Genomic DNA, 25582 nt, shown 5'->3' on the forward strand with positions numbered 1-25582 from the left:
CAGCAAAATCTGCCTTCCAAAAACCATATGACTTTCCCCTTCTTCTATGTCCTGCCGTTTAGCCAAATAGTAGTTTTACGCCACATATGGGGTGTTTCTGCAAACTACAGAATCAGGGCAACCCATTTTGAGTTTTGTTTGGCTGTTAACCCATTTTTTCCAGTAATAAAGTAAGGGTTAAAATGGAAAATTTTCCAAAAAATAGAAATTTCAAAATTGTTTCTCCATCTGCCATTAACTCTTGTGGAACACCTAAAGGGTTAACAAAGTTTGTAAACCCAGTTTTGAATACCTTGAGGGGTGTACTTTCTTAGATGGATTCACTTTTTTGAAATTTCTATTCTAGGGGTGCAACAGGGGGCTTCAAATGGGACATGGTATAAACAAAACCAGTCCTGCAAAATCTGCCTTCCAAAACCCATATGGTGTTCCCCTCCTTCTATGTGCTCCCGTTCGGCCAAACAGTAGTTTACGACCACATATGGGGCGTTTCTGCAAACTACAGAATCGGGGCAACCCATTTTGAGTTTTGTTTGGCAGTTAACCCTTGTTTTACTCCTGGAAAAAATTGATTATATTGGAAAAAATTCTCATAAAAATAGAAATTTCGAAATTGTTTCTCAATCTGCCATTAACTCTTGTGGAAGACCTAAAGGGTTAATAAAGTTTGAAAAAAGAGTTTTGAATACCTTGAGGGGTGTAGTTTCTAGAATGGGGTCATTTTTGGGAGGTTTATATTATCTAAGCCTCACAATATGACTTCATATGGGATTTTGAAGATTTCTGAAAAATTTCAAAATTTGCTTCTAAACTTCTAAGCCTTGTAACATCCCCAAAAAATAAAATTTTATCATTCCCAAAATGCTACAAACATGAAGTAGACATATGGGGAATGTAAAGTCATCACAATTTTTGGGGGTATTACTATGTATTACAGAGGTAGAGAAACTGAAACTTTGAAATTTGCTAATTTTTCAAAATTTTCTGTAAAAATTGTATTTTTTAATGCAAAAAAATTAACTTTTTTGACCCAATTTTAGCAGTGTCATGAAGTACAATATGTGACGAAAAAACAATCTCAGAACGGCCTGGGTAAGTCAAAGCGTTTTAAAGTTATGAGCACTTAAAGTGACACTGGTCCGATTTGCAAAAAAATGGCCAAGTCCTTAAGGTGAAATAGGGCTGAGTCATTAACCACTTCCCATCTGGGCCCTTTGCCCCCTTCCTGACCAGGCCAAATTTTGCAAAACGGACATATCTCACTTTATGTGGTAATAACTTTGGAACGCCTTTATTTATCCAAGTCATTCAGAGGTTGTTTTCTCGTGACACATTGTACTTCATGATAGTCATAAATTTGAGTCAAAATATTTCACCTTTATTTATGAAAAAATCCCAAATTTACCCAAAAATTTAAACAAAATCGCAATTTTCTAAATTTCAATTTCTCTGCTTTTAAAACAGAAAGTGATACCCCATAAAATATTTATTATTTAACATTCCCCATATGTCTACTTTATGTTGGCATCATTTTGGAAATGTCATTTTATTTTTTTAGGACGTTAGAAGGCTTAGAAGTTTAGAAGCAATTCTTCAAATTTTTAAGAAAATTGCCAAAACCCACTTTATAAGGACCAGTTCAGGTCTGAAGTCACTTTGTGGGGCCTACATAGTGGATACCCCCATAAATGACCCCATTGTAGAAACTACACCCCTTAAGGTATTCAAAACCGATTTTACAAACTTTGTTAACCCTTTAGGCGTTCCACAAGAATTAAAGGAAAATGGAGATCAAATTTTTAAATTTCACTTTTTTGGCAGATTTTCCATTTTAATCAATTTTTTTCTCTAACACATCGATGGTTAACAGCCAAACAAAACTCAATATTTATTACCCAGATTCTGCGGTTTACAGAAACACCCCACATGTGGTCGTAAACTGCTGTATGGGCACACGGCAGGGCGCAGAAGGAAAGGAACTCCACATGGTTTTTAGATGCCATGTCCCATTTGAAGCCCCCTGATGCACCCTTACAGTAGAAACTCCCAAGAAGTGACCCCATTTTGGAAACTAGGGGATAAGGTGCCAGTTTTATTAGTACTATTTTTGGGTACATATGATTTTTTGATCATTCAATATAACACTTTATGGGGCAAGGTGACCAAAAAATTGGTTGTTTTAGCACAGTTTCTATTTATTTATTTTTACAGCGTTCACCTTAGTGGTTCAGTCAAGTGACATTTTTATAGAGCAGATTGTTACGGACGTTGCGATACCTAATATGTATACTTTTTCTCATTTATTAAAGTTTTACACAATAATAGCATTTTTGAAACCAAAAAATTATGTTCTAATGTGTCCATGTTCTGAGAGCTATAGTTTTTTTATTTTTTGAGAGATTTTCTTATGTAGGGGCTCATTTTTTGCGGGATGAGGTGACGGTTTTATTGGTACCATTTTGTGGGACATACGCATTTTTGATCACTTGGTGTTGCACCTTTTGTGATGCAAGGTGACAAAAATTGCTTGTTTTGACACAGTTTTTTTTTTTTTTTTTTTACGGTGTTCACCCGAGGGGTTAGGTCATGTGATATTTTTATAGAGCTGGTTTTTACGGACGCGGCAATACCTAATATGTATACTTTTTTTTATTTGTTTCACTTTAACACAATAATAGCATTTTTGAAACCAAAAAAATTATGTTTTAGTGTCTCCATGTTCTAAGAGCTATAGTTTTTTTATTTTTTGAGAGATTTTCTTATGTAGGGGCTCATTTTTTGCGGGATGAGGTGACGGTTTTATTGGTACCATTTTGTGGGACATACGCGTTTTTGATCACTTGGTGTTGCACCTTTTGTGATGCAAGGTGACAAAAATTGCTTGTTTTGACACAGTTTTTTTTATTTATTTTTTACGGTGTTCATCCGAGGGGTTAGGTCATGTGATATTTTTATAGAGCTGGTTTTTACGGACGCGGCAATACTAAATATGTCTATTTTACTTTATTTTTTCTATTTTAATTTTTTTTTTTTATTCCTAACTTGGGAACTTTTTTTTTTTTACATGTGAAACTTTATTTTATTTTATTTTTTCAACCCTTTATTTTTTTTATTTTTTTTTACACTTTTCGTCCCCCATAAGGTCATACAAGACCTCTGGGGGACATTTGCTTCACTTTTTCTTTTTTTTTTCACAGTTGATTTCTCCTGTAACTGGGGCTGAGATAGTAGCCCCAGTTACAGGACAAATGCACCCCTATAGAGGCTGTACAGCAGCAATCCTGCGCTGTACAGCCTCACAGCAGGGCTGATCGAGGTCTCTGAGAGACCTCACACAGCTCCTGCACTCTCCGGTCCCGGCGGTCACATGACCGCCGGGCCGGAACAGGAAGCGCACAGCGCTTCCTGCTCTGCAGACACAGCGCTCGGTGAGCGCTGTGTCTGCAGCGATCGTGAAGGCAGGGACACCTGGGCACTGTCCCTGCCTTGTCTTAGGGTTGCCCTGCTGTCACTGACAGCGGGCAACCCGATCAGCAGCTGCACGATTAGCGTGCAGCTGCTATTTCTGACAGGACGTTTTAAAACGTGCTGTCAGAAATAGACGTCCACCCATAGGACGTTTATATCCTATGGGCGGACGTGAGGCGGTTAAGGGGTTAAAAGCTAATGTGAATAATCCAAAGTTGGATGGACTAACCTTTTTTATCCTATATAATGAGGATGATGTACACTTGGTTGTATTAATGTATAACCCGCATGTGAGAAGAAAATATATTGAAATGTTCTTGCGCAAATATTGCTCATACGTAAAATTTTCTCACCAAATAAAAAACTCAGAAGGGTTGTGGACAGGCAAATACAAATTCTATGTGCATTTTGCAGAGGATGCAGATGGGCCGGGCGGTATGCGTTACCACCCCCCCCCCCCCCCCCCCAAAGGTTTGCAATCGGGAGAGATGCAGGTCTCCTCTTTTTTACTGGTGCACCAAAGTATTGTCGGCGCTGCAGACAGTATGGTCATACCCAGGAGGGATGTACCTCAACTTCCCTTCTGTGTAACAAGTGTGGCAAGTCAGGACACCTGGCTGCTTAATGCAAAAACTTACCAGTGTGTAATGTTTGTGGTGGAGAAGGCCATGTCTTTCGTAATTGCCCTTTAAAGTCAGAGGGTCGTTCATATGCGGATGTCCTGAGGAGGGATCCTGTAGGACCCACCGGGGCGGGGACTGTGAACCTCGTGCCTGAAGTGGAAGAGCTTGAAGTAGAAGAGCCTGATGCAGAGGTACCTGCAGAGGAGCAAGGCGGGTGGAGGTTGCTTCAGCAGATGACATCCTTCTGGAAATATCCGAGATCATGGCTGGTCTATCTGGAGTGGTTGAAGGTGAGGGGGAAGTTTCCCTCGCTGGATCTCCTGGAACCCCGGTTATTTGGACTGGAGCGGCAACAGAACCTGAAGAAGGAGTAGGTCAGGGTGACTTTTCTTCCTCCCATCCAAGAGTGGCGGAAGAAGAAAGTGTCAGAACTCCGAAACGACAGAGATTGATTCCTCCGGTAGGCGTAGAAGAAGCAAGTCCTATTAGATCGGGTGTGTATCTAACATCCCAAATTCCGGATCATGCTCCTTTTTTAGACCCAATAGGGGTAGGGATCTTCACATCAAGTTACCACCCTCAAGGAGATGTAGGATGAGAAAGATCTGGGGTTCCTGTAATTATGTATTACAAAAAATTAACATATGGAAGCCAAAACTTCATTTAATGCGCTTTCCTTAAATGTAAGATTACTAAGATCAAAAGCAAGACGGATAGCTGTTTTTGACTTCCTCAAAAAACAGGGGGCAGACATTATAGCCCTTCAAGAATGTGGTATCAGTGACAACTCATGTGAAAGAAAGATATTACTGGGAACTGAACCAAATTCGAATTGATTTTTCTTTCTTTGATGCCACCGTGTGTTTGGGAAAGTCTTCTTCAGATACGTATATTTCAGATAGAGGTAACATCAGCTCTAGGATAGATTTCCTTTTCTTTAATAAGGGATTAGAATGTAGGGATTTTACACTGAAGATGGCTTCTTTTTCTGATCATAGGGCTCTACTTTGTCGTATGGAATGTATGGTGGGAAAAAAGCATGGGAGTGGTGTATGGAAATTAAATGTAAATTTGTTAGAGGATGAAAGTGTTATGGCTGCTTTTCATTTGGAATATGAGATGTGGAGGAAAAGAAAAGATGAATATAGGGATGTATTAGAGTGGTGGGATTGGGTCAAAGCTAAAACGAAAATGTTCTTTCGAAAAAATGGATATAAAAAAGCAAAAAAATTGAGGAATAAATGCAAAGAGTTGTGTGCAAGGTATGATTGGTTATTAAAACTTAGATCATTAGGTGTAGATGTGAATGATCTGTTGGAAGAGGCAAGAAAACAAAAGAATGCATTTATTGAGAGGAAGGGGAAAGAAATTATATATAGATCCAAGGTTGAGCATCTGGAAAAAAATTAAAATGCACTAGGTTCTTTTTTAAGAAAGTATGTGGTAAAAAAAACGGATATGGATGAAGTGATGAATAAAAATGGGGAATGTCTAAAAGGGAAAGAGGTGATGAATGCGGTTGAAAATTTCTACCAAGAATTGTTTGATGGCAAATGGATTGACAAAAGTCTTATGGGTGATGTGTTGGAAAATATGGAGATGAGGCTTAATGATGATGAATGTAGGGGACTGTATGAGGAGATCTCTGCGGATGAAGTCAAAAAGGTGGTTATGGAGACAAAAAAAAAAAAACTCCTGGTTTGGATGGGATATAAATTGAATTATACATGAAAACTTGGGATTGGATCGGTGAGGATGTGGTGGAAATTTGTAAATTTATGTGGATGCATGGAAAGTTAAGTAAAACTATGGAGGAGAGTGTAGTTGTATTAATTTACAAAAAAGGTGATAAAGAATTGAAAAATTGGAGACCTATTTCTCTGTTAAATGTTGATTAAAAATGTTCAATAAGCCATTGGCTAATAGGATGAAAAAAGTGATTGGGAGTGTTGTGGATGAAGATCAAGTATGTGCTGTTCCTGGGAGATGTATGTCAGATAATTTACTTTTGTTACGTGATGTGCTTGGAGATTGTGTGAGTAGGAAACAGAAATGTATGCTTCTAATGATTGATTTCGAGAAAGCTTTTGATAGGGTTGCGCATGAGTTTTTGTTTATTGTTTTGAAGAGAATGGGTTTTCCGAATAAATTTCTGAATTGTATAAAAGGTTTGTATAGGAATGCAAAGAGTAAATTTTTGGTTAATGGATGGCTGAGTGAGGTGATTTGGATTAAATCTGGAGTAAGACAGGGGTGCCCAATGTCACCAATGTTGTTTATTTGTGTGATTGAGGTTTTGTTATGTTTAATGAGGAAGGACAAGGTTATGCGTGGAATGTTGATCCCTGGGAGTATGGGTAAGTCTGTGAATGTTTTAAGTTATATGGATGATGTTGTGATCTTTAGGGTTGAGCGAACCCGAACATTTTCGTAAAAGTCTGGGTTCGGGTTCGGTGTTCGGCGCTTTCTTGGCGCTTTTTGAAAGGCTGCAAAGCAGCCAATCAACAAGCGTCATACTACTTGCCCCAAGAGGCCATCACAGCCATGCCTACTATTGGCATGGCTGTGATTGGCCAGTGCAGCATGTGACCCAGCCTCTATATAAGCTTGGGTCACGTAGCGCTGCACGTCACTCTGCTGTTACAAGTGTAGGGAGAGGTTGCAGCTGCGACGTTAGGGCGAGATTAGGCAGTGATTAACTCCTCCAAAACACTTAAGACAGTGATCGATCTACAGCTGTGGATCATTGAACTGCTACTATTCAATTACTCACTGTTTTTAGGCTGCCCAGAGCGTTTTTATGTGACTTTTTTTTTCTGGGGTGATCGGCGGCCATTTTGTGGCTTGTGGTGCGCCAGCACAAGCTGCCACCAAGTCCATTTAACCATCAATAGTGTGGTTATTTTTTGCTATATCCTACATCAGGGGCAAGCTGCCACCAAGTCCATTTAACCATCAATAGTGTGGTTATTTTTTGCTATATCCTACATCAGGGGCAAGCTGCCACCAAGTCCATTTAACCATCAATAGTGTGGTTATTTTTTGCTATATCCTACATCAGGGGCAAGATGTCACCAAGTCCATTTAACCATCAATAGTGTGGTTATTTTTTGGCTATATCCTACATCAGGGGCAAGCTGCCACCAAGTCCATTTAACCATCAATAGTGTGGTTATTTTTTGGCTATATCCTACATCAGGGGCAAGCTGCCACCAAGTCCATTTAACCATCAATAGTGTGGTTATTTTTTGGCTATATCCTACATCAGGGGCTTGGCTGTGCTTGCTATTTTATTGAGGGGTGAAATACAATTGCCAAAATAGCAGTACCCTAAATCTGGTGTTTCAGCTGTGGCCAGCCAATTGTAATACTGTCTGATGTCTGGCAAAGGATATATTTTTGTTCTGGGTTGAAATACAATTCCCAACTTAGCAATTTCCTAAATTAGTAGTTTCTGCTTTATCAGGGCTACTTTAAATCTATTCATTAAAAGGGTATATTAGATTCAAGGTGCTGATAGGGTCATTCTCAATAACTTCACACACACGCTACTGTGCATATCCAGGTCTAATTCTGTCCATAAACGTATACCTGTCACCCAGCGCCTAAATAATAGGCCTCAAATTTATATTCAGCTAAATCTGTCATTACTGGTGTGCCTGTATTAGTGTAATATGGTACCTAAATAGATAGCCAGATAGTGTTAGGTGTCTGTAAAAAAAGGCCTGAATTTGAATTCACTACATTGGGCCAAATAATATTTTTCTTATTGTGGTGAACGGTAACAATGAGGAAAACATCTAGTAAGGGACGCGGACATGGTCGTGGTGGTGTTAGTGGACCCTCTGGTGCTGGGAGAGGACGTGGCCGTTCTGCCACAGCCACACGTCCTAGTGTACCAACTACCTCAGGTCCCAGTAGCCGCCAGAATTTACAGGGATATTTGGTGGGGCCCAATGCCGTTCTAAGGATGGTAAGGCCTGAGCAGGTACAGGCATTAGTCAATTGGGTGGCCGACAGTGGATCCAGGACGTTCACATTATCTCCCACCCAGTCTTTTGCAGAAAGCGCACAGATGGCGCATGAAAACCAAGCCCATCAGTCTGTCACATAACCCCCATTCATACCAGGGAAACTGTCTGAGCCTCAAGTTATGCAGCAGTCTCTTATGCTGTTCAAAGACTCTGCTGGCAGGGTTTCCCAAGGGCATCCACCTAGCCCTTCCCCAGCGGTGGAAGACATAGAATGCACTAACGCACAACCACTTATGTTTCCTGATGATGAGGACATGGGAATACCACCTCAGCACGTCTCTGATGATGACGAAACACAGGTGCCAACTGCTGCGTCTTTCTGCAGTGTGCAGACTGAACAGGAGGTCAGGGATGAAGACGATGCAGTGGACGATGAGGTCCTAGACCCCATATGGAATGAAGGTCGTGCCACTGACTTTCACAGTTCGGAGGAAGAGGCAGTAGTGAGACCGAGCCAACAGCGTAGCAAAAGAGGGAGCAGTGGGCAAAAGCAGAACACCCGCCGCCAAGAGACTCCGCCTGCTAATGACCGCTGCCATCTGGGACCGAGCACCCCAAAGGCAGCTTCAAGGAGTTCCCGGGCATGGCACTTCTTCAAACAATGTGCTGACGACAAGACCCGAGTGGTTTGCACGCTGTGCCATCAGAGCCTGAAGCGAGGCATTAACGTTCTGAACCTTAGCACAACCTGCATGACCAGGCACCTGCATGCAAAGCATGAACTGCAGTGGAGTAAACACCTTAAAAACAAGGAAGTCACTCAGGCTCCCCCTGCTACCTCTTCTGCTGCTGCCGCCGCCTTGGCCTCTTCTGCTGCTGCCGCCTCGGCCTCTTCCTCCGCCTCTGGAGGAACGTTGGCACCTGCCGCCCAGCAAACATGGGATGTACCACCAACACCACCACCTGCGTCACCAAGCATCTCAACCATGTCACACGGCAGCGTTCAGCTCTCCACAGTATGTTGTTCCCAGCCGGCACTACTTCTCCAAGAGAGCCGTGCCTTCCCTGCACAACCAAGTATCCGATAAAATCAAGTGTGCACTGCGCAACGCCATCTGTGGCAAGGTCCACCTAACCACAGATACGTGGACCAGTAAGCACGGCCAGGGACGCTATATCTCCCTAACTGCACACTGGGTAAATGTAGTGGCGGCTGGGCTCCAGGCGGAGAGCTGTTTGGCGCACGTCCTTTCGCCGCCAAGGATCGCAGGGCAATATTCTTTGCCTCCTGTCTCCTCCTCCTCCTACTCGGCTTCCTCCTCCTCTTCTTCCACCTGCTCATCCAGTCAGCCACACACCTTCACCACCAACTTCAGCACAGCCCGGGGTAAACGTCAGCAGGCCATTCTGAAACTCATATGTTTGGGGGACAGGCCCCACACCGCACAGGAGTTGTGGCGGGGTATAGAACAACAGACCGACGAGTGGTTGCTGCTGGTGAGCCTCAAGCCTGGCCTGGTGGTGTGCGATAATGGCCGAAATCTCGTTGCAGCTCTGGGACTAGCCGGTTTGACGCACATCCCTTGCCTGGCATCCCTTGGTGGTGCAGAAGTTCATTCACAACTACCCCAACATGTCAGAGCTGCTGCATAAAGTGCGGGCCATCTGTTCGCGCTTCCGGCGTTCACATCCTGCCGCTGCTCGCCTGTCTGCGCTACAGCGTAACTTCGGCCTTCCCGCTCACCACCTCATATGTGACGTGCCCACCAGGTGGAACTCCACCTTGCACATGCTGGAGAGACTGTGCGAGCAGCAGCAGGCCATAGTGGAGTTTCAGCTGCAGCACGCACGGGTCAGTCGCACTGCGGAACAGCACCACTTCACCACCAATGACTGGGCCTCCATGCGAGACCTGTGTGCCCTGTTGCGCTTTTTCGAGTACTCCACCAACATGGCCAGTGGCGATGACGCCGTTATCAGCGTTACAATACCACTTCTATGTCTCCTTGAGAAAACACTTAGGGCGATGATGGAAGAGGAGGTGGCCCAGGAGGAGGAGGAAGAGGGGTAATTTTTAGCACTTTCAGGCCAGTCTCTTCGAAGTGACTCAGAGGGAGGTTTTTTGCAACACCAGAGGCCAGGTACAAATGTGGCCAGACAGGGCCCACTACTGGAGGACGAGGAGGATGAGGAGGAGGTGGAGGAGGATGAGGATGAAGCATGTTCACAGCGGGGTGGCACCCAACGCAGCTCGGGCCCATCACTAGTGCGTGGCTGGGGGGAAACGCAGGACGATGACGATACGCCTCCCACAGAGGACAGCTTGTCCTTACCTCTGGGCAGCCTGGCACACATGAGCGACTACATGCTGCAGTGCCTGCGCAACGACAGCAGAGTTGCCCACATTTTATCGTGTGCGGACTACTGGGTTGCCACCCTGCTGGATCCACGGTACAAAGACAATGTGCCCACCTTACTTCCTGCACTGGAGCGTGATAGGAAGATGCGCGAGTACAAGCGCACGTTGGTAGACGCGCTACTGAGAGCATTCCCAAATGTCACAGGGGAACAAGTGGAAGCCCAAGGCGAAGGCAGAGGAGGAGCAAGAGGTCGCCAACGCAGCTGTGTCACGGCCAGCTCCTCTGAGGGCAGGGTTAGCATGGCAGAGATGTGGAAAAGTTTTGTCACCACGCCACAGCTAACTGCACCACCACCTGATACGGAACGTGTTAGCAGGAGGCAACATTTCACTAACATGGTGGAACAGTACGTGTGCACACCCCTCCATGTACTGACTGATGGTTCGGCCCCATTCAACTTCTGGGTCTCCAAATTGTCCACGTGGCCAGAGCTAGCCTTTCATGCCTTGGAGGTTCTGGCCTGCCCGGCGGCCAGCGTTTTGTCTGAACGTGTATTCAGCATGGCAGGGGGCGTCATTACAGACAAACGCAGCCGCCTGTCTACAGCCAATGTGGACAAGCTGACGTTCATAAAAATGAACCAGGCATGGATCCCACAGGACCTGTCCATCCCTTGTGCAGATTAGACATTAACTACCTCCCCTTAACCATATATTATTGTACTCCAGGGCACTTCCTCATTCAATCCTTTTTTTATTTTCATTTTACCATTATATTGCGGGGCAACCCAAAGTTGAATGAACCTCTCCTCTGTCTGGGTGCCGGGGCCTAAAAATATCTGACAGTGGCCTGTTCCAGTGGTGGGTGACATGAAGCCTGATTCTCTGCTGAGTCGCTGACATGAAGCCTGAATCTGTTATGTGACCTCTCTCCTCTGCCTGGGTGCCGGGGCCTAAATATCTGACAATGGACTGTTCCAGTGGTGGTTGACGTGAAGCCTGATTCTCTGCTATGACATAAAGACTGATTCTCTGCTGACATGAAGCCAGATTCTATGTTATGGGACCTCTCTCCTCTGCCTGGGTACCGGGGCCTAAATATCTGAAAATGGACTGTTCCAGTGTTGGGTGACGTGAAGCCTGATTCTCTGCTATGACATGAAGCCAGATTCTATGTTATGGGACCTCTCTCCTCTGCCTGGGTGCCGGGGCCTAAATATCTGACAATGGACTGTTACAGTGGTGGGTGACGTGAAGCCTGATTCTCTGCTATGACATGAAGACTGATTCTCTGCTGACATGAAGCCAGATTCTCTGCTATGGGACCTCTCTCCAATTGATATTGGTTAATTTTTATTTATTTTATTTTTATTTTAATTCATTTCCCTATCCACATTTGGTTGCAGGGGATTTAACTACATTTTGCTGCCTTTTGCAGCCCTCTAGACCATTCCTGGGCTGTTTTACAGCCTTTTTAGTGCCGAAAAGTTCGGGTCCCCATTGACTTCAATGGGGTTCGGGACGAAGTTCGGGTCGGGTTCGGATCCCGAACCAGAACATTTCCAGGAAGTTCGGCCGAACTTCTTGAACCCGAACATCCAGGTGTTCGCTCAACTCTAGTGATCTTGAATGATAATATGGCTGCAATTAGGAGAGGAAGATTGTGTTTAGATTTATTTTTTGGAGTAAGTGAGTGTCAGGTTTCAAGGTAAATTGGGAGAAATGTACTTTTAAGTGTTTTGGGGATAAAAGTATTAAACTTGAGTCGGTAAGGAATGAGGAAGGTGCTGTTAAAATATTAGGAATCTGGTTCAATGATGATTTGAAGGGGTATGAAAGTTGGAATGAGTGCGGAAAGGAAATACACTGCTCAAAAACATAAAGGGAAAAGAAAAATAACACATCCTAGATCTGAGTTAATTAAATATTCTTCTGAAATACTTTGTTCTTTACATAGTTGAATGTGCTGACAACAAAATTAAAAAATGGAAATCAAATTTTTCAACCCATGGAGGTCTGGATTTGGAGTCACACTCCAAATTAAAGTGGAAAAACACACTACAGGCTGATCCAACTTTGATGTAATGTCCTTAAAACAAGTCAAAATGAGGCTCAGTAGTGTGTATGACCTCCGTCCAATGCCTGTGCATGCTCCTGATGAGGTGGCGGATGGTCTCCTGAGGGATCTCCTCCCAGACCTGGACTAAAGCATCTGCCAACTCCTGGACAGTCTGTGGTGCAACGTGACGTTGGTGAATAGAGTGAGACATGATGTCCTAGATGTGCTCAATTGGATTTAGGTCTGGGGAACGGGCGGGCCAGTCCATAGCATCAATGCCTTTTTCTTGCAGGAACTGCTGACACACTCCAGCCACATGAGGTCTAGCATTGTCTTGCATTAGGAGGAACCCAGGGCCAACCACACCAGCATATGGTCTCACAAGGGGTCTGAGGATCTCATCTCGGTACCTAATGGCAGTCAGGCTACCTCTGGCGAGCACATGGAGGGCTGTGCGGCCCTCCAAAGAAATGCCACCCCACACCATTACTGACCCAATGCCAAACCGGTCATGCTGGAGGATGTTGCAGGCAGCAGAACATTCTCCACGGCGTCTCCAGACTCTGTCACGTCTGTCACATGTGCTCAATGTGAACCTGCTTTCATCTGTGAAGAGCACAAGGCGCCGGTGGCGAATTTGCCAATCTTGGTGTTCTCTGGCAAATGCCAAACGTCCTGCACGGTTTTGGGCTGTAAGCACAACCCCACCTGTGAACGTCGGGCCCTCATATCACCCTCATGGAGTCTGTTTCTGACCGTTGAGCAGACACATGCACAATTGTGGCCTGCTGGAGGTCATTTTGCAGGGCTCTGGCAGTGCTCCTCCTGTTCCTCCTTGCACAAAGGCGGAGGTAGCGGTCCTGCTGCTGGGTTGTTGCCCTCCTACGGCCTCCTCCACGTCTCCTGATGTACTGGCCTGTCTCCTGGTAGCGCCTCCATGCTCTGGACACTACGCTGACAGACACAGCAAACCTTCTTGCCACAGCTCGCATTGATGTGCCATCCTGGATAAGCTGCACTACCTGAGCCACTTGTGTGGGTTGTAGACTCCGTCTCATGCTACCACTAGAGTGAAAGCACCGCCAGCATTCAAAAGTGACCAAAACATCAGCCAGGAAGCATAGGAACTGAGAAGTCGTCTGTGGTTACCACCTGCAGAACCACTCCTTTATTGGGGGTGTCTTGCTAATTGCCTATAATTTCCACCTGTTGTCTATCCCATTTGCACAACAGCATGTGAAATTGATTGTCACTCAGTGTTACTTCCTAAGTGGACAGTTTGATTTCACAGAAGTGTGATTGACTTGGAGTTACATTGTGTTGTTTAAGTGTTCCCTTATTTTTTTGAGCAGTGTAGAATTTTTGGAGGTTGCGTAATCTCTCTCTGGGAGGTAAAGTGTTAATTATTAAGGCAGTGATACTGCCAAATATTCTGTTTGTTTTTTCTCTTTATCCGGTATGTGTTAAAAATGTGAAAAAAATAGAAAAAATGATTTTAACTTTTTTATGGGGGACCCGGATGGAAAGATTGAAGAGAGAGTATGTGTATAAGCTGGTTGAGAATGGTGGATTGGGGCTTGTTAATCTTTATCTTTTTTTAGGGGTAAGTTACATTAAGTTAGTAGTTGTTTTGCTAGGTAAGGAAAGGAAAAGTGCTTGTATGGTACGGTACATGGCAGGTTGGATGTTTGATGGTCTAAGATGGTGTGTGCGTGATGTTAGAGTACCCGTTGCTTTTAGGTGTCCGGTATGGTATGTTATGATAGAGAAGTTTTTTAAGGAGAATGACTTGTTATCATTTGGTATGAATGATTTTAAAAATAGGATGTTGGTGATGAAGAAAATTAGGCAGAAGGAGATAGTGTGTGATATTTTAAGTTTAAGTTTGATTGAAGCTGAAAGTGTGTGGAAGAAATTTGCTATAAAGGGTATAACAAATCGACAGAAAGATATTGCGTGGATGTGTTTTCACAATATTTTACCGTTGCGTGAGGTACAAAAAAAAAGAGATTTAGTTAGATCGGATGTATGTCCACGAGAAGGGTGTGGTGAGTGTGAATCTATTATGCATTTGATGTGGAAATGTGGCTATGCACAAGAGGTATGGGAGAAACTTGGAGGTTTGACAAATGAATTGACTGGGGTTGCACAAATGAATTTAAGGTGTGCTTTGTTCGGAATGGGAGATGGTGGGAAATTGAAAACAAGAATGTTGTGGTTTATTATGTTATGTGTAATGGAGAGTTTATGGGACGTTCATAATTTGATTGTTTTCAAAAGGGAAGAGGTATCGGTTTGTGAATGTGTGAAGATTGTGTTGTCCAGGCTTTACGTGGTTTATTTATGGGAGTGCCAGAAAAAGGGTATGGATGCAGAGGGTATTTGGAAGCAATTAAAATGGTGTTTTCTGGTGAGGTTTTGATTTAATACTCATTTTTAAAAATAAAGAATAACTGCGATGATGAGTTTGATAACAGCAGGGAAGAGTATGAAGCTACTTTGATCTTGCATACTGTATTGCTGATATTTAACCCTGAGCGGTTTAAAAAAAATATATATATATATCTTGTGTGCTGCACTTGGTCTGACGTCGGAAGGTAGGTCCCGGGTACCCTCTCTCTCGGCCTGGGGGGATCGTTTAGGTTTATAGCCTGGACTTCACCCCCCTGCTGCTATTGGAGGGAGGCTTAGTCCCGGGAGCGTCGAGTTGCGATCCCTGTTACCTCCAGGAGTCTACGGACAACTGGAGGAGCATTTGTATCCTTGCGTTTTGCAGAGATATTAAAAGGCGCCATTTTTCGAACTATGGCTGACGACCCAGGAGGAGGAGGAGGACGAAGTCGAGGAGGAGGAGAAGAATTTCGTGGAGAAGGAGCTCAAGGAGGAGGAGAAGGAGATGGAGAAGACTTTACCCTGATCGGAAAAGGAGGACGACCCGAAAAGAGCGGAGGAAACAAGAAATTATCACGGAAGGAGGATGGAGATAGAAGAAGAGCCGATAAAGAAAAGACCAGAAGAGGAACGGAAGATCTAAGAGAGAATATTCCCAGGCAACAAGAGGAGAACCAAATCCCAGACTACGCCCGTATAAAAGATACAGTGCGCCTTTTTGTAACCGAAGAAAAGAAAGAAAAGTACAACTTAGAATATCTGATAAGTAAAGTTTTAATGGGGGCCTTCGGTATACAAAAGCAGGAGATTCTAGTGATACAGGACTATCCTAGGCGTAGAATATACGATGTTACTTTTATGACAAATGCAATTTTTGTAGCTAGAATCCCAAGTGTTAAAAAAGATAAAAGAGTAGAGGGCTTAAAGATATATGAACATGAGGTGGATGAGTCTAAAACTGTGGTCATTAAAATGTATAACCCTTTTACTAACGAAAAACTTATTACCGCCTTTTTAATCCAATAGTTTAGTAAAATGTTATCTGTAACCAAAATTTTTAACAGTGCTGGGATTTGGACCTCTAAATGGCTGTACAAAGTTATCTGTCACCGCGATCCAGACTTTCCAGGGGGATTCATACTTCCCCCTGGCCCGTTTTAAACTAGGGGACATAGTGGGAGACTTATTCTTTGCCAAAATGCTGTCATACTGTAGATGATGTAAAAATTATGGGCTTTCAGTAGAAAATTGCGAAAGTACATGTAGGAATTGTGGAAGCAAAGAGCATGATGTCAGTGAATGTATAAAAGAGAAAAGATGTCATGCTTGTCTTAGATTTGGTCACCTAATGCGTTCCTGTCCTTTTAGAGAAAGAGCTGAGGTGCAGCAAGGACATCAGAGGCGGCCAGAAGAGAAGGAGAAGCCACTAGCCGAGCCACAAGGAGAGGAGCAGACTGAGGTCACAGAAGAGATGGATATAACCAGCAGACCCCCCAATCCAGTTGAACCAAGAGAACAAAGGAAAAAAACCAAGCGGAAGTCCAGTGATCAGCAGACGGATGGACCCCCCCCAGAAATGGGTCCCGGGGGTCATTCAGATGATGCTGATCCGCCTGGCCCGCACTCGGTCCCTGGACAGCAAGTAAGCTCTGCAGAGGATCCAGGAGGAGCTGCGGCCCCAAAAAAACAAAGAGGGTACGCTGAAGCGGTGAAGGGAGGCCGAAGGAGAGGGTCTGTTGGGGGACCAGCAGCCCAACCTTTAGGCCGCCGTCTGAGTCTCCCTCCCCAGCCCAATGGGGAGGGGGAGGAAGTCAGAACCGCAGCGGAGCAGAGGGCTGTCCCTGAAACAGCCTTAGATGGAACCCCTGCCTCAAAATAGGAGGGGAGTGGGGTCGCGGCTCTGAGTCCCGATGCAATACCCAGCAGACAGTGGGGTCCGGTACCATGCAGAGTACGTTACGAAGAGGGGGGTCAGCTGAGTTGCGGAAGCTCCTCTCCTGGAACGATGGAATCAGTAGGCTCCTGGTTGGCTGGAGGAGAAGGCGATGTGAGCGATATTTCTGGCTTAGCCGACTGATGTCCGAAGTTGTGCCTTAGGTAAGAAAACACATCTTTTTAAACTCCTACCATGGCTTTTTTAAATGGCATTTCTTTTAATACCCGCAGCGTACATTCCCGATCTAGAAGACTAGCGCTTTTTAATTATTTATCGGTTTTAACTGCAACAGTTTTTTTCTTGCAAGAATGCTGCATTCCCCACAGGCAAGAATATAACAAATATAAGAGAGACTGGAAGCAGGGGCCGTCAGTATGGTCTGGTTCTAACTAATCTAGGTCTGCGGGAGTAGCGATTTTATTTAAAGGGAATGTTTTTATTGATTGTACAGTATTAGCGAGATCATGGCTTGTCCGGACGCAGCCAAGGCTGAGGCTTGAGGAGGCGATCAACGGACGGCGGACGACAGACGACAGCAGGATGGGCGTCACCATTCGGCAGGGACCGGAGATTACCGGGTCAAGAACGGGTTCAGGATCAATATTGCAGAAAACAAGAGGGAGAAGTTTACCTTGGAGTTCCTGGTGCATGAGGTATTGTTTAAGTTCTTGCATATCAGAACGGAGGAGATCTTATGCTTACAAGATCCAAAAAAATGAAGTTTTACTCTTGTATTGACTAATTCACCTGCTTGCCATAACTTACTGACTTTCTTAAAGGGTTATGAAAATGACCCGATTCTGGATGGTGTTACTTTTGTCTTGTTGTACAATGATGATATACCGTTGGTGGTTTTCATGCACAACCCGTATATACCCTTAGAGAATATTGCTGTTTTTGCATAAAGTTTTGAACTCAGAAGGTATTTGGACTGGGAAGTACAAGTTTTTTGTCAGATTTAAAGCTGACGTGTCTTGCCCAGGTGGCTTACGTTACCCTCCAATGAATTTTGCGATCTGGAGAGATAGTGGTTTTCTGTTTTTTCCTGGTAACCCTGTGTTTTGCTGGAGGTGCAGAATCTATGGGCACACTGTGGATGAGTGTAAGGAGCCGGCATTAAGATGCTCTAACTGTCATAAAGAGGGACATCTTACTAAGTCCTGTACGAATCCTCCTGTCTGTAATGTTTGTGGCCAGGAAGGGCACATCTTCAGAGACTGCACCCTGAATGCTAGACCCAAACCAAAAGCCAAAACATGGCCTCCGGTCCCTGATAGGTTCCGAAAGCAGGTTCAGAAAGAAGATGCTGCTGGAACCAGTGATCCTGGAAATGATGTAGGTCTTGTGGAGGAGGAAGGAGGAATTGGAGGAGAAATGGACATCTCCCTAGGTTTGGCTGACTTTCCATTGCCATCTGATGAGGTCAGGGGTCTGCAGGGCGAAGGAGAACTGGAGACTTTCCAAGTGAAGACTCCAATAATGCCGTGGGAGGACGGACAAGTGAGAAATGAGGAGGAGGATCCAGGTGTATCCACCAGAACAGCAGAATATGCTGATGACCTTGCCTTAAATTTGTCTGCTAAAAGACCAAGGTTGTTGTCCCCACTAAGTGAAGGTGCAAGTCCCAGAGAGGAAAGGGTCTTCCCAAGCCATGATATGGCAAATGACATGTCTTTTTTAGACGAAGCCGTGGCTGGGGACTTCACTTGCGGCTACTCCCTTCAAGGAGAAGAAGGTTGAGGAAAATGTGGGGAATTGAGAACTATGTGTTGAAAAAAATCCAAACATGGGGGACAAAACTCTCTGTAATGTCCTATCCGTGAATGTGCGCATGATGAAGTCTAGGGCGAGAAGGGCGGCAATTTTTGATTTTTTTAAAATCAAGTAGTAGATGTCATATGTTTGCAAGAATGTGGGATAGCTGAAGCTGTAAGCAAGGATGAATGGGAGCATGGAGAATCAGTATGGTCAGGGTCTTGTGAAAATAGGAATTCGGGGGTAGGAATTTTGTTAAATAATAAGAGTATGAGTGTTGATTCATATACAGTGGTGGAGGCTGGGAGATGTGTGGTGGCTGTAATAAAATACAAAAAATGGAAATTTAGGGTAGTAAATGTGTATGCGTCAACAGGTTGTTGGAGAAATTGAATGTGTTTTTGGTAGGAAGAATGGAAACTATATTATTAGGGGACTTTAATTGTGCATTAGAGGGTGAGAAAACAGATGTGTCTGGTAAAATGTTGCATAAATTAATTAGTGATTTTTCTCTCATAGATACTTCTGAACTCAGGATGGGGAAACCACCACCGTGCACATTTAAGTCGGAGAGAGGGAGTATAAGATCAAGAATAGATTATATTTTCCTATCTAAAAGTATTAATTGTGTTAAATATTGGCAAGAGGATGTTGTGTTTTCTGACCATATGGCGTTAAGGTGTTGTGTGGAAGGGGAGGTGGGAAGTGTGTATGGGAGAGGGTATTGGAAATTAAATGTTAGTTTGATGGATGATGAGAGAATAATGGATCTTTTCAGGCTTGAATACATGAAATGGAAAAAAAGAAAGAAGGATTTTGAGAATGTGTTAAAATGGTGGGATTGGATGAAGTTTAGAGTAAAAATGTTTTTTAGAAGATGGGGCTGTAAGAAAGCAAGAATTTTGAGGAATGAATAAAAAGAAGTGAATATGAAGATAGAATGGTTGAAGAAATTAAATGTATTAGGTGTAAATGTAGAAGATTTGATGATGAAGGCAAGAAAGGAAATGAAACAAATTATGGAGAAGAAAGGCAAAGAAATTATATTTTGATCAAAGGTTATGATGTTAGAAGAGAATGAGAAGTGTACGAGATTTTTCTTTAAAAAGGTGTGTGGGAAAAAAGAGGATATGAATGAGATTTTAGATAGAAGAGGACAGTGTGTAAGTGGGAATGAGGTTATAAGAGTAATAGAGTTTGTTACTTAGGTTCGTATGCAAATAAATGGGTGGATAAGAATTTAATGGAGGATGTTGTAAGAGGTTTGGAAGGTAAGTTGGAAAAGGAAGATAGGGAGGAGTTGTGTGTTGAATTGACGATGGAAGAGTTGAAAAAAAGTGTTTTTGATACAAAAAAGAATAAGACGCCAGGGAAAGATGGAATTCCTGTGGAGCTATATACACTGCTCAAAAAAATAAAGGGAACACAAAAATAACACATCCTAGATCTGAATTAATTAAATATTCTTCTGAAATACTTTGTTCTTTACATAGTTGAATGTGCTGACAACAAAATCACACAAAAATTAAAAATGGAAATCTAATTTTTCAACCCATGGAGGTCTGGATTTGGAGTCACACTCAAAATTAAAGTGGAAAAACACACTACAGGCTGATCCAACTTTGATGTAATGTCCTTAAAACAAGTCAAAATGAGGCTCAGTAGTGTGTGTGGCCTCCACGTGCCTGTATGACCTCCCTACAACGCCTGTTCATGCTCCTGATGAGGTGGCGGACGGACTCCTGAGGGATCTCCTCCCAGACCTGGACTAAAGCATCTGCCAACTCCTGGACAGTCTGTGGTGCAACGTGACGTTGGTGGATAGAGCAAGACATGATGTCCCAGATGTGCTCAATTGGATTCAGGTCTGGGGAACGGGCGGGCCAGTCCATAGCATCAATGCCTTCGTCTTGCAGGAACTGCTTACACACTTCAGCCACATGAGGTCTAGCATTGTCTTGCATTAGGAGGAACCCAGGGCCAACCGCACCAGCATATGGTCTCACAAGGGGTCTGAGGATCTCATCTCGGTACCTAATGGCAGTCAGGCTACCTCTGGAAAGCACATGGAGGGCTGTGCGGCCCTCCAAAGAAATGCCACCCCACACCATTACTGACCCAATGCCAAACCGGTCATGCTGGAGGATGTTGCAGGCAGCAGAACGTTCTCCACGGCGTCTCCAGACTCTGTCACGTCTGTCACATGTGCTCAGTGTGAACCTGCTTTCATCTGTGAAGAGCACAGGGCGCCAGTGGCGAATTTGCCAATCTTCGTGTTCTCTGGCAAATGCCAAACGTCCTGCACGGTGTTGGGCTGTAAGCACAACCCCCACCTGTGGATGTCGGGCCCTCATATCACCCTCATGGAGTCTGTTTCTGACCGTTTGAGCAGACACATGCACATTTGTGGTCTGCTGGAGGTCATTTTGCAGGGCTCTGGCAGTGCTCCTCCTGTTCCTCCTTGCACAAAGGCGGAGGTAGCGGTCCTGCTGCTGGGTTGTTGCCCTCCTACGGCCTCCTCCACATCTCCTGATGTACTGGCCTGTCTCCTGGTAGCGCCTCCATGCTCTGGACACTACGCTGACAGACACAGCAAACCTTCTTGCCACAGCTCACATTGATGTGCCATCCTGGATAAGCTGCACTACCTGAGCCACTTGTGTGGGTTGTAGACTCCGTCTCATGCTACCACTAGAGTGAAAGCACCGCCAGCATTCAAAAGTGACCAAAACATCAGCCAGGAAGCATAGGAACTTAGAAGTGGTCTGTGATCACCACCTGCAGAACCACTTCTTTATTGGGGGTGTCTTGCTAATTGCCTATAATTTCCACCTGTTGTCTATCCCATTTGCACAACAGCATGTGAAATTGATTGTCACTCAGTGTTGCTTCCTAAGTGGACAGTTTGATTTCACAGAAGTGTGATTGACTTGGAGTTACATTGTGTTGTTTAAGTGTTCCCTTTATTTTTTTGAGCAGTGTATATAAGCTTGGGAGTGGATGGGAGAGGATTTGTTTGAAGTTTGTAAGTATATGTGGCAGAATGGTGTTTTGAAGGAAGGAGTGGTAGTGCTGATTTATAAGAAAGGAGAAAGGAAAAAAGTGGAGAATTGTAGGCCGATTACGTTGTTGAATGTAGATTACAAGTTATTTAGTAAGTGTTTGGCAAATCGTATGCATCAGTATGTTGGAAAGGTGATTGGGGAGGATCAAGTGTGTGCAATACCAGGGAGAAGTATGTCAGATAATTTAATTTTGTTAAAGGGAACCTGTCACTGGGATTTTGTGTATAGAGCTGAGGACATGGGTTGCTAGATGGCCGCTAGCACATCCCCAGTACCCAGTCCCAATAGCTCTCTGTGCTTTTATTGTGGTAAAAAAAAGATTTGATACATATGCAAATTAACCTGAGATGAGTCCTGTCCCTGAGATGAGTCAAGGACAGGACTCATCTCAGGTTAATTTGCATATGTATCAAATCGTTTTTTTTACACAATAAAAGCACACAGAGCAATGGGGACTGGGGACTGGGGATGTGCTAGTGGCCATCTAGCAACCCATGTCCTCAGCTCTATACACAAAATCCCGGTGACAGGTTCCTTTAAGGGATGTGATTGAGGATTGTAAGAATAGGAGACAGAAGTGTATGTTATTAACAGTGGATTTTGAGAAAGTGTTTGATCGTGTGTCGCATGAGTATATGTTTAAGATATTAGAAATAATGGGGTATCCTGAAGTATATCTGAAATGTGTGAGGAGCTTTTATGATGGAGTGTATAGTGAAATATTAGTGAATGGGCATTTGAGTAAAAGGATAAGTGTACAGTCGGGTGTAAGACAGGGATGTCCGATGTCCCCTGTATTATTTATAAGTGCAATTGAGGCCTTGATGAGTTTGGTGAGGAAGGATAAGGTAATGAGAGGAATGTTGATTCCAGGGAGTGGAGGGAAATATGTAAATATTTTGGGGTATATGGATGATGTGGTGATTGTGAATGATAATTTGGCTGCAATGAGGAGAAGTAGATTATTATTATTATTGGATTTCTTTTGTGGTGCATCTGGGTTTAAAGTGAATTGGAGTAAGTGTGCTTTTAAATCTTTTGGGGATGATCAAGTAAGGTTAGAGGATGTGGAATATGAGAGTGGGGCGATTAAAGTGTTGGGTGTTCTTTTTAATGATAACTTGAGAGGAGATGAAAGTTGGAATGAATGTGGGAAAAAGACTGAAAGAAAGTTAAATTTTTGGCGTTTGAGAGAATTAAGTTTGACTGGGAAAGTCCTGATTATAAAAACAGTTATTTTGCCAGTGGTATGGTTTGGTTTTTTGATATATCCTGCGAATGTGATGAAAATGATTAAAGTGGGGAAGTAGGATGGAGAAATTGAAAAGGGAGTATGTGAATAAATCGAAAGAAAGAGGAGGTCTTGGTTTGCCGAATTTTGAGATTTTTTTAGGAGTGTCATATATTAAGAGTTTTGTGATTTTGAATGAGAAAGAAAATAAGTGTGCGTATATGTTGAGATACATGAGAGGGTGGATGATGTATGGGTTGAGGTGGAGAGTAAGAGATGCTAGAGTACCAGTTGCGTTCAAGTGTCCAGGATGGTATATGGTGATTGAGAAATTTATAAGGAAGTATGATTTGTTAAGTGTGGAAAAGGATAGGTTTAAAAATAAGAATATTGTTATGAATGTGATATATAAGGAGGAAATTGCTTGTGATATTTTGGGTTTGAGTGGGGATGATGTGGAGAAGGTGTGGAGAAAACTATCAATTAAAGGGATGTCAAATAGGCAAAAGGATATAATATGGATGGGTTTGCAAAATATCTTGCCAGTTAGAGAGATTCAAAAGAAAAGAGATTTAGATAAAACAGAAATTTGTCCGAGAGAGGGGTGTGGTGCAAATGAGGGTGTGAGACATTTGTTTTGGAACTGTAAATATGCGCAGAAAGTATGGAAAGGAATGGGAGGTTTGATTAAGGAGTTGTCAGGGGTTAAGTACATGGATTGGAAGGTGGTTTTGTTTGGATTTGGGGCAAGTGGGAAGCAGAATGTGAGAGTATTATGGTTAATAATGGTTTGTGTTTTGGAATGTTTATGGGATGTGAGGAATATGTGGGTGTTCAAAAGAGAGTTAGTATCAGAGTAGGAATGTATGAAATTAATATTATCAAGATTGTATATTATTTATTGTTGGGAGAAAAAGTACGGTGGTGGTTTAGATAGTGAAGGGATATGGAAGCACAAAAAATTGAGGTTTATTGTTAAATTGTGATAAAAAAATTAATAAAAAAGAGAATACCACGATGATGAGGTCAAAATAAGCTCGTTATGAAAGAATAAGATTGCTAAGAGCTTTTAGATACTGACCACTGAGTGGTTTAAAAAAAAATAAATAAATCTGTTCTTATCAGTTTAATATCTGATACGTCCCCTATCTGGGGACCATATATTAAATGGATTTTTCGAACAGGGAGATGGAAAAAGAGTTTGCTCTGTCCACTCCACGCATTGACCTGGTATTGCAGTACCTCCAGGACCGGTGCACCCCTTCTAATCCAGTATGAAAAACAGAATGAAATTGATTGCAAGCATCCTTCCAGCAAGCAAGTGGAGTCTGCACTTCAGCTTCTCCTCTGTCTGCCCAGTCAGTGCTGTGCAGTGCTGCTTCCTGCATACCTGCATCTAGTCTGTCAATCTCCTAATTGCATCAGCTGTTGGTTTGTTCCAGCACCAAGCAACCCAGCCAGCCAGTCTCCTCACACCCTAAATCCAATTAAGACTGATGGGTTAATTGGCTTATCACCTGAATGAAGTGTTTGGACCTCCACGCACATTACCTTGGGTTTGATTTGGGCCTGTTGTGCACACCTGCGATGCTGAGTTGTCCCTGGGAATTGACCCTTTTGTAGCAAGTTGGCTGGATGTAACCATTTTTCCTTGCTTCATTAAATGAGTAAAGTTTGCCTGTGTCTCCCTCTTGTGGATCTATCATTTGAACTGGATTACTTGGAGGCTAAAAAGTAGTCCAGCACTTCCTATGTATCTGCAGCAGCAGCTGGACCTACCTTGTCTGGACAATGGACGGAACACTGCACGTGTCACAGGAGGCTTGTCAGGTCAGAGGTCAAGTAAGGTCAGGTCAGTGGATGACATCACAAGGGCCCTGACGGAACACTCAACATGACATCACAATCAACAACAATGCATACCCTTTTTTTCATTTTTTTTCTCACTACTACTTCTCCATTCACTCCTCATATCATGTTTTCTGCTTGGCGTGCTTTGGCAACAGGAATTGCGTGCGAAGAAAAGGCGTGGCTAAAAGTTGCGGGTGGGCGGAGCTATGCAGATAGCGAACACGAAGAGGAGCATGCTGGTGATTTCTGAGCGTAGGACGCACGCACGTTTTCCATGGTTTGTGAGAGAAAGTCTATTGCCTTCAGAAGTGCTCTGCATTGGGGACCATCGGCCTGTACTGCGAACCCTTTCAGGTTATAGCTTCTCGGCCTTTTGGCAAAGATCATTGGATCTAGCCAGGGGTGCTTATGTCATGCTCTCGGCCCTGCAGCATCGCCCTAGTGGCTTAAGCTGCTTGCTGCTATAGGGGGAAGACAACAGCAACGAGGAGGCGATCATCATGGGCGTCACAATACGTTTCGCTGGGACCGGATATTCCCGGGTCAAGAATGGGATCTACATTGAAGTCGAGGAAAGCAAGAGGGACGTCTTCACCGTCAGACATCTGGTACAGGAAGTCTTGTTTAAGGTTCTTCAGCTCAGCCGGGAGGATACTCTTTGCCTGCAAGACCCAAGAGGAGGTAAATACACCCTTGTTTTGACCTCTATAAGTGCCTGTCAAAATTTTTATATGTCCTTAAAACAGGAAGAGTATAATCCAGCTTTGCAGGGACTTACTTTTGTGCTGCTTTACAGTCAGGATGTACATCTTGTAGTTTTAATGTATAATCCACATGTAAAGCTAGAACATATTGAAGCCTTCCTGAGGA

General features: G+C 43.6%; 1 pseudogene; it reads left to right on the forward strand.

Moving 5' to 3' along the window:
- Nucleotides 1-23923: 23923 nt before the first annotated feature.
- On the forward strand, nucleotides 23924-24125 carry LOC120982883 (annotated as a pseudogene).
- The last annotated feature ends 1457 nt before the right edge of the window (nucleotides 24126-25582 follow it).

This window comes from Bufo bufo, assembly GCF_905171765.1.
Source record: "Bufo bufo chromosome 6 unlocalized genomic scaffold, aBufBuf1.1 SUPER_6_unloc_1, whole genome shotgun sequence".
Classification (NCBI taxonomy): Eukaryota; Metazoa; Chordata; class Amphibia; order Anura; family Bufonidae; genus Bufo; species Bufo bufo.